Source organism: Chiloscyllium plagiosum, unplaced genomic scaffold (assembly GCF_037043375.1).
Source record: "Chiloscyllium plagiosum isolate Xiang-an unplaced genomic scaffold, Cpla_swu_hap1 HiC_scaffold_32, whole genome shotgun sequence".
In the NCBI taxonomy this organism is placed as follows: Eukaryota; Metazoa; Chordata; class Chondrichthyes; order Orectolobiformes; family Hemiscylliidae; genus Chiloscyllium; species Chiloscyllium plagiosum.
The window spans coordinates 23,289,078-23,296,684 of NW_028270170.1; the positions used below are offsets into that span (position 1 = coordinate 23,289,078).

A 7,607-nucleotide genomic window follows, 5' to 3' on the forward strand; every position below is an offset into this window, starting at 1 on the left:
CCTCTGATTCATGAGTTGCACAGCCGTTCTGGCAATGTGGTGCACTGAAAACATGCTGCCATAGAGACAATATTGCAGCTTTTAATCACAAAGTTTAAAAATACCCATTTGTGCTCAAAGATAATGTTGATGTTTTGTGTGGTAAAACATCCCCCATCAAATCCTGCAAGCACAATTTCCTGTGTACGTCATTCAATGTTTCATAAAAAGTCCCTGCAGCAGCCTGAATACTGATTTCTGAGAGGATTTAAGTGATAAACAAATGACTTGTCTCGTGGGTTAACAAATAATCAGTTTGAGGGTCTACATATTTTGAGTTTCAGGTCCGCAGAAGTTGAAGTATTAACAAATGTAGATGATTGTTTGGAATAAAGACTTTGAATTATTCCTTGAATCAATGCTGAGTTTGCAAAAAATTCAACTTGTATTGGCATTACTGTTATTGAACTTGAACATTTTACCATTTCATCAGACTCCCAGTTGAACAGTAAGCTTGATGGCAGTGAAACTTAAGCAGCTACTAGTATTTCATTGTAATAACTATTGTATGGTTAACTCTAAAGTTTTCATTGCAACTTAAGGTGAAGCTGGAACTTGTACTTTTCCTTTAAGATATTAGTTCCATGATGCATAAGCAATCTGTCATATCTGGTGTTATGTACTAGTAGTCACATGCAGAGCATAGTTTGGAACATTTCCATTGTGCATTGAGGTGTCAAGAATCACAAACATTTTTACTCGTCAATTCTTTCAACTTTAGTAATTGTGCCATGTTCGCTGACATTGTAAATAGCTTCATTGTTTGGCGAGGACACACATTCTTTATTCTGTTTATTACAAATCTCCCCACTATTATTTCCAATGGGCATCTTTTAGGGTCAGGCTGACCTCTGCAGAGTGAAATGTGAAGACTGATTCTCACGCAGCCTGAGGCACTAAATCTGAAAACAGCATTTGTGGAGCACATTACGTTCCGATCTTATTTTTGTTTACTGCGCTACAGTCGCAGGGATTAAAATTATTGGATAATGGCATGAATTAAAACAGTGGGTTACAGGAATAGTGTTGCCATATTAGGTAATATTTGACCACGATCCAGCTGATGGAATATTACAGAAGAGTGAGCAGCTTGCTCCAAAACATTCTGCTGTGGGGTACCATAAGCTTGTTCTACAGGAAAGACTATGTTGAAACAGAATAATTTAATAGAATTTTGAGAATGTAGAAACTGAATTTGAGAGCAGTAAAGCATATGTTGAAACAGATGTTCCAAAGGGTGAACGAGAAACCCCAGTTATGTATGTTTGACAGCATAACTGTCTCTATTATTATTAATTTCATTCTTCTCCAGCAATATGTACAAATAAATAATTATCTGAACTACATCATGAAAATAATTTTTTAAAGTAGTTGCAAGATGTCAAAAAACCAGCCAGTTTTGAGTTGAACTTCTTACTGAAATGACCTCCATAGAACCTTAAAAACATTACTCAAACATAGAAGCACACATATTTTAAATATTCAAGAATTTGTGCCAATCAAAATACTTTAAGTTCTTGCTTTGTCGTTGAACAGTTGGAAACTAAGAATTTCACGCAAATACTTATTTTCATGTCAAATATTTTTGCTTCTGAACTGGCCAACTGAGACTCACAAGAAAAAAGGGGGAGAAGGAAGCCATTCAGCCCATCATGCACCATTCGATACTTTCATGGCTGAACATCTACTTCAATAGCTTTTTCCCATCTTATCACCATTTTCATTTATGCTAATGACATATTTCTAAATATCAATCTCTATTTTAAGCATGATCAATGACTGAGCTTTCACAGCCTTCTCGGGTAGGGAATTCTGAAGATTTACAAACTTCGGAGTTAAAGAAAAATACCACATCTTTATCCTAAGTAACTTTCCTCTATCTTAAAGAAAATTGCGTACCCTGTATCTAGATTCCCAAACGAGGGGAAACATCTTCCATGTACCTCCCCTATTTGTCTCTAAGTCTTTTGTACCACCTCTTGTTCTTCAAAACACTTGAGGACACAGGCCCAGCTTATCCATTCTTTCTGCATATACAGACTAACCATTGCAGGAGCAAGTCTGGTGAATCTTTGATGCATTCCCTTAATGGCAATAATATTCTTCCTCAGGTAAGCGGAACAAAACTGCAACCAGTACTCCAGGTATGATCAAATCAAGGTTCTATACAAATGAAGCAAGACCTCTTGCTATAAAGGTCGAACATACAATTAGCTTTTCTAATAGGTTGCTGCATCTGCATGTTAATGTTATTAAATGACAAGGATACGCAAATTAATTTGTATACCTACCCTTTATAATCTTAAGAATGCACTAAGAGCATAAAAGCCTAACATTTCACTTCAATAGTTGTGTCCTTTTAGCCTATTTTATTGTGTAAACAATACTGCATCTTTCATTATTCTTGAAGTAAAAACAAAAATATCACCATGAATAATTGGCTTGGCATGTTTTCATAACAGAGTTAGACATGTCTTTGTCCTCTAAACAAATCTTTGGTGAAGTAAACCACAGTTCAATTTATCACTGTCTAACAATAAAGCATCTCCACCCATTGTGTCTCTTTCTTCTGCTGTATCATTATTTTTGCAACCTCCACAACCATTTATGGTTGCAGGCCATAATGTTTAAAATTATGGCCTGCACCACTTTCTCATCAACACCCTGAACCCTGGAGACATCAGCCCAATATAAAAGGTGAGCTTCTAAACAAATGCCAACCACAACCACATGTTGCCTTGATCCATTGACTACCTCTGTGTTTCTGCATAAGGGTGTTCGATAAAAGGAAATTCATAGAATCCCTGCAGTGTGGAAACAGGCCATTTGGCCCAACAGGTCCACATTGACCCTCCAAAGAGTGTCCCACTCAGACCCTATCACTTTACATTTCTCCTGAATAATGAACCTAACCTACACATCCCTGAACACTATGGGCAATTTAGCATGGCCAATTCACCTAGTCTGTACATCTTTGGACTGTGGGAGGAAACTGGAGCACCAGTGGCAATCCACGCAGACAGAGGGAGAATGTGCAAACTCCACACAAATAGTTGCCCAAGGCTGGAATCACACCCGGGCCTCTGATGCTGTGAGGCTGCAATGCTAACCAGTGAGCCACCGTGTCGCCCAATTAGAAGTTATTGTCATGTCTGGTGATTTGGTTTTGAACATTAGTGGGAAATCTTTTGGTTCCAAGGGGTTTATTAAACCTCCAGTGATTGTAAGCATGACTCAGGAGAATCTAATAATGGATTATTGTCTAATTTGCAACTGTAGCTGGTCCTCTTTGCACAAATCTGTAGTCCATTCACAATCAATTTGTATCCAAGTCGCAAACACAATGTAGGACAATGGAAAGCAGCTGTTTGTAAGTACAGGAAATATTTGTATGATGAATGTTTAAAATTATAGCCATGTATGAGATCGCGTTCATAAGTAGGAGCATTTGTAAATCAGATATTTGTGTATCTGGATCCCCTCTAATTCAGAAATTGGCAAAAGGAACTTCACAAGGAAAACTCACAAACATCAGGACAAATGATAAACATTGCATTTAACCATTTGAAACATTTTTACCACATGCAAGTTACTCAATGCACAGAAGAATCCCTGACCATGTTCTATTGTTATATATAACTCTTAATTTTTCATTTGAACACCAAGGACACCAATAAAGTTTGTACCACTGAGACAACAAGTGACAAGAATACCCAGTCACAAAGTTGAAAGTGATATTATATCATCTAAGCTTGGCAATTTTCTTCAGATGATACCTTGACAGCACAGAGCAACCATAGGCAGTCATTGATGTAAGATTTGTGGTATGGAATGCTTAGGTCACCTAGTGCTGCATACATTACTCGCAAAGGAAAATTACTGTTCCCGTCACATATTTTCCCCTCCTTGGTTGCTGTGAGCAATGCTGAGAAGGGTAGGAAATTCTAGTGAAAATAGAAAAAAATCAGATACATGATGTTGAGAAAGATTTTCCTGATTTTCCCCTTATGTCTTAAATGGAGACTATAAAGCCTCACTATTGAGTGGTGATGACGTTATTCCCATGCATTTGTATAGTATTAAAGCTCCAACGCACCTGATTTATACATCGTTTCCAATTCTCCTCTCCTTTCCCTGAGAAACTAGACAACAAAATTCTGTAGTGTCAGTTTGAATGGGTAGCTAGTAGCTGGAGCTCATCGATACTTATTCTGCACAATCTGGAACTGTTTCTTCAGAACAACGTTCCTACATTCTCTAAGACCGCTCTCCTCCTCAACTCTTTGTCCACACAAGTCAACATCAGCAAGCCCACATCATCCACAGCAGCCTTTGGACCAACTCAGTGACCACCTCAGCCCATCAACACTTGAGCTTGGGGACATCTAGGTTTTGTATGCTTTTGCCAGGTCACTTTGCATGAGGAACAGACACACATCTCATGGACCTGCACAGAATCTTTTGTGTTCACATGCAGCTAATTGCCCTTAGCTTGCTTTCTTAATGCTCACTCATTTTACCATATGGAAGCAGTCAACCTCTGTGGTTTGTATTGATTTTTAGACAGAGGGAAATCCAAACAGATTGCCATGATTGGGAGCATTGACCAGTGAAGTGGGTGGATGTCTTGCTGTGCAGCATTATGCTACATTAATGTCACACTTGTAAATTGCTGGCATGTGCTAAATGTCAGAAATAGTGCATGTGTTTCAAGCAAATGACCATGTATAAAAATCAGAGGGGAACAGTTCTTAGTGGGGTGAAGGGGAAACTACAGACAGTCAAGGGTACTACCACAGTGAGTCAAGGGCCTTGTCCTATTCCAATCCATTCTGATGCTTGGTACGAACACATTCAATGATCTGTGTTCTCACAGTCCATGGATTGAACCGTGGTTAATCATGTGAGTACAGCCAGGTCAAAGATTAGAGTTCGGGTGCTGTTGAACCATCAGTTTGGGGTGGTGGGGGTGGGGTCAGTTTTTCCTGCAATGGGATGATGGGGGTGTTGTGTGTGATGAAAGTGGATGGAAGATCAGTTATTAGTGATACAGAGGCAGAAGAGGTGTTCCCATCTATAAGAGAGAGAGTAGGTAATGCAAATGGCAGAAAGGGTTAGTAGATTGACAGCATAACATTAGTGAGAGCTGCTGAGTGGACATGATGCATGTGATAGTGAGAGTCAGGAGTCCATGCACCTTGGTGAGATGTATGTGCAATGGCAGAAATAGAGTTAGTGTTAGTCCTGGGAGTGCAGGTTAGCAGAGAGAGGATGGTTGCATTTACCCCTGCAGAACACAGATAATTGACTTTCCTCCTGCTTCACTCTAGACACAAATTGACCAGGCTGCAGTTTTTCTCCAGGCTTGGTTGCTTGGCTTTCTGTGATGATTAACTGGAAAAATAATTATCCTCCATCACCCTGCTTCAAACCCCTCCCCCCACCCCACCCCACCAGACCTCCAGGTCCCTATCTACAAAATGGGAAGTTAACTTTCCTCATGGGAATGTGTTGAATGTTGAGTTTTGAGCACCACATGTGAGGGACAGATCTTGGCTTGCAGTGTTGTGAAGTGCTTTAAAAGTGGTACCCATGGTGTGAACAGCAGGAGGTCCTTGCAGTGGTGAACACCTCTACCTCTCCAGCTCAAAAATTTATTGAGAAAGGTGCTCAAGAACCCAAGTGAATAATTAACAAGGTGCAGAGCAGAAGATTGTATGGGAAAAGTCATACCAAGCAATGGTTGACCACGCACCGTTAATCTCACCTACATTAACTGAAAATGGGAAGTTTTGTTCATATTGTTTAGCATGGAAGAATAATGCTATTTGGCCATGGTCAAATGAGTTACAGTATTCCACATACTGCAGTATTGGGTCGTTATGGTTTACGTATTATTGCTGCTATTTAAAGCTTAATTTGCTTCAACAAGCAAAGGAAGAATAAGAGGAGACAGAACCAATTTAATCAAAGGGTGTAAACACTCTTACTGTGGCTTTCTTGATTTCAATTTTTTTTATCTAAAGTATTTATAAAATCACAAGCTTCATAAACTCTTTCCAAAATGCTTTTCAGTTAAATACCACAATCTATAACATCTTTGACAACCCAAGTATTCAATCCAATAAATCTAGATAAAAACAACAAAACTTGTTAGGTGCTTGTGATTGAGAACAGAATGTTTACATCAATACGGGTGTAAGCAATAAGAAAAAACATTGTTTGAACTGAATGAATTGGACTTATAAAGGTTTGCATGGAAAAAAAAAGTCTTTACCTTGTTGCATAGAAATATTATCTTGCAAATTTCTAATTGGTGACTGCCCAATAACCACGGTGGCACAGTGGTTAACGCTGCTGCCTCACAATGCCAGGGACCTGGGTTCAATTCCAGCCTCGGGCGACTGTCTGTGTGGAGTTTCTCCCCGCATCTGCGTAGGTTTCCTCTGGGTGCTCTGGCTTCCTACCACAGTCCAAAGATGTGCTGGTTAGGTGAATTGGCCATGCTAAATTGCCCGTAGAGTTAGGTGCATCAGTCAGGGGGAATGGGTCTGGGTGGGTTACTCTTCGGCGGGTCGGTGTGGACTGGTTGGGCCAAAGGACCTGTTTTCACGCTGTAGGGAATCTAATCTAAATTAATATCTAGCTTGTTTCTGAACTGTAGCATCCTTAAATGAAAAAAAATCATTGCAGCATTTTCCAGGTCTCACTAGAAAGAAAGCGATGAAGTTTCAGGAACTGTTCCTAACATTTCCAGCCTCTCCTTTTGAGTCTACTTCATTTAAATTTCAGCCAATCCGCAATAGTGCAATGAAATGTGAGAGTTCAAATTCCCAGTCCGCCAGCAAAACAAAATTGTCTTTTTTCCCTAAGCAGCTTTATCTTGCTGAAGTCTGCACTGGAAGTTCAAAATTAAATTTTTATGTAACTGCTGTGCATGCAAACGAATACATGCCTGAAGTTGTACCACGTGTGCTGGAATGTTCCTGGCCTGTGTGTTATTTGATATGGAGGGACTGTGCATATATAGTACTCTCAAGAGAAGCAGAGGAGGAAGCTGATGTAATGCTGAAATACTGAACACCTTTGCCACTTAACAATTTTTACAGTAAAAAGAGACAGAGCTAATTTTAGAGAAACTTTTGTAGGAAGAGCAGATCAAAGAATATTCTTACATTTTGTATGCTGCAATTTATTTCAACTTTGCATTTATCTGCTTTTTTTTACAGAATGAACTAAAGGAAGAGATACTGTAGTAAGAGGTATACTTTACAAAATATTGTTTTTAAAGATAAAAAGAAGAAAACAGAGAATTTTACAGCTGCCTTCCCAAAGTTTAGTGTGAAAACCACTGATGGCAAATCTGCCAATAGCGAGCCAAAGACAGGGTTGGGGTTGGGATGTAATGCACAAGAGATTGGAGTCAAAGGAATAGATAATACTAGGATGTTTGAAAAGCAGCAGAAAGTTACAAACATAAGGGAGGATGTGCTGACGAAGTAAAATAAACAAAGGTAAGCATATGGAAATGGAAGCATGAAGACCAGTTTGAACATAATTTGATGTGA

The 7,607-nt window shown here is 39.2% G+C and overlaps 1 protein-coding gene across 1 annotated transcript in view; it reads right to left on the reverse strand.

Annotated features, from left to right (window-relative positions):
* Positions 1-6,337, reverse strand: part of hdac5 (histone deacetylase 5) — a 438,683-nt gene extending 432,346 nt beyond the window's left edge. Inside the window, exon 1 of the mRNA XM_087977867.1 lies at positions 6,317-6,337. The gene's annotated coding sequence lies outside the window, so the exon portion shown is untranslated. The remainder of the gene's footprint in view (positions 1-6,316) is intronic.
* Between the last annotated feature and the right edge of the window lie 1,270 nt (positions 6,338-7,607).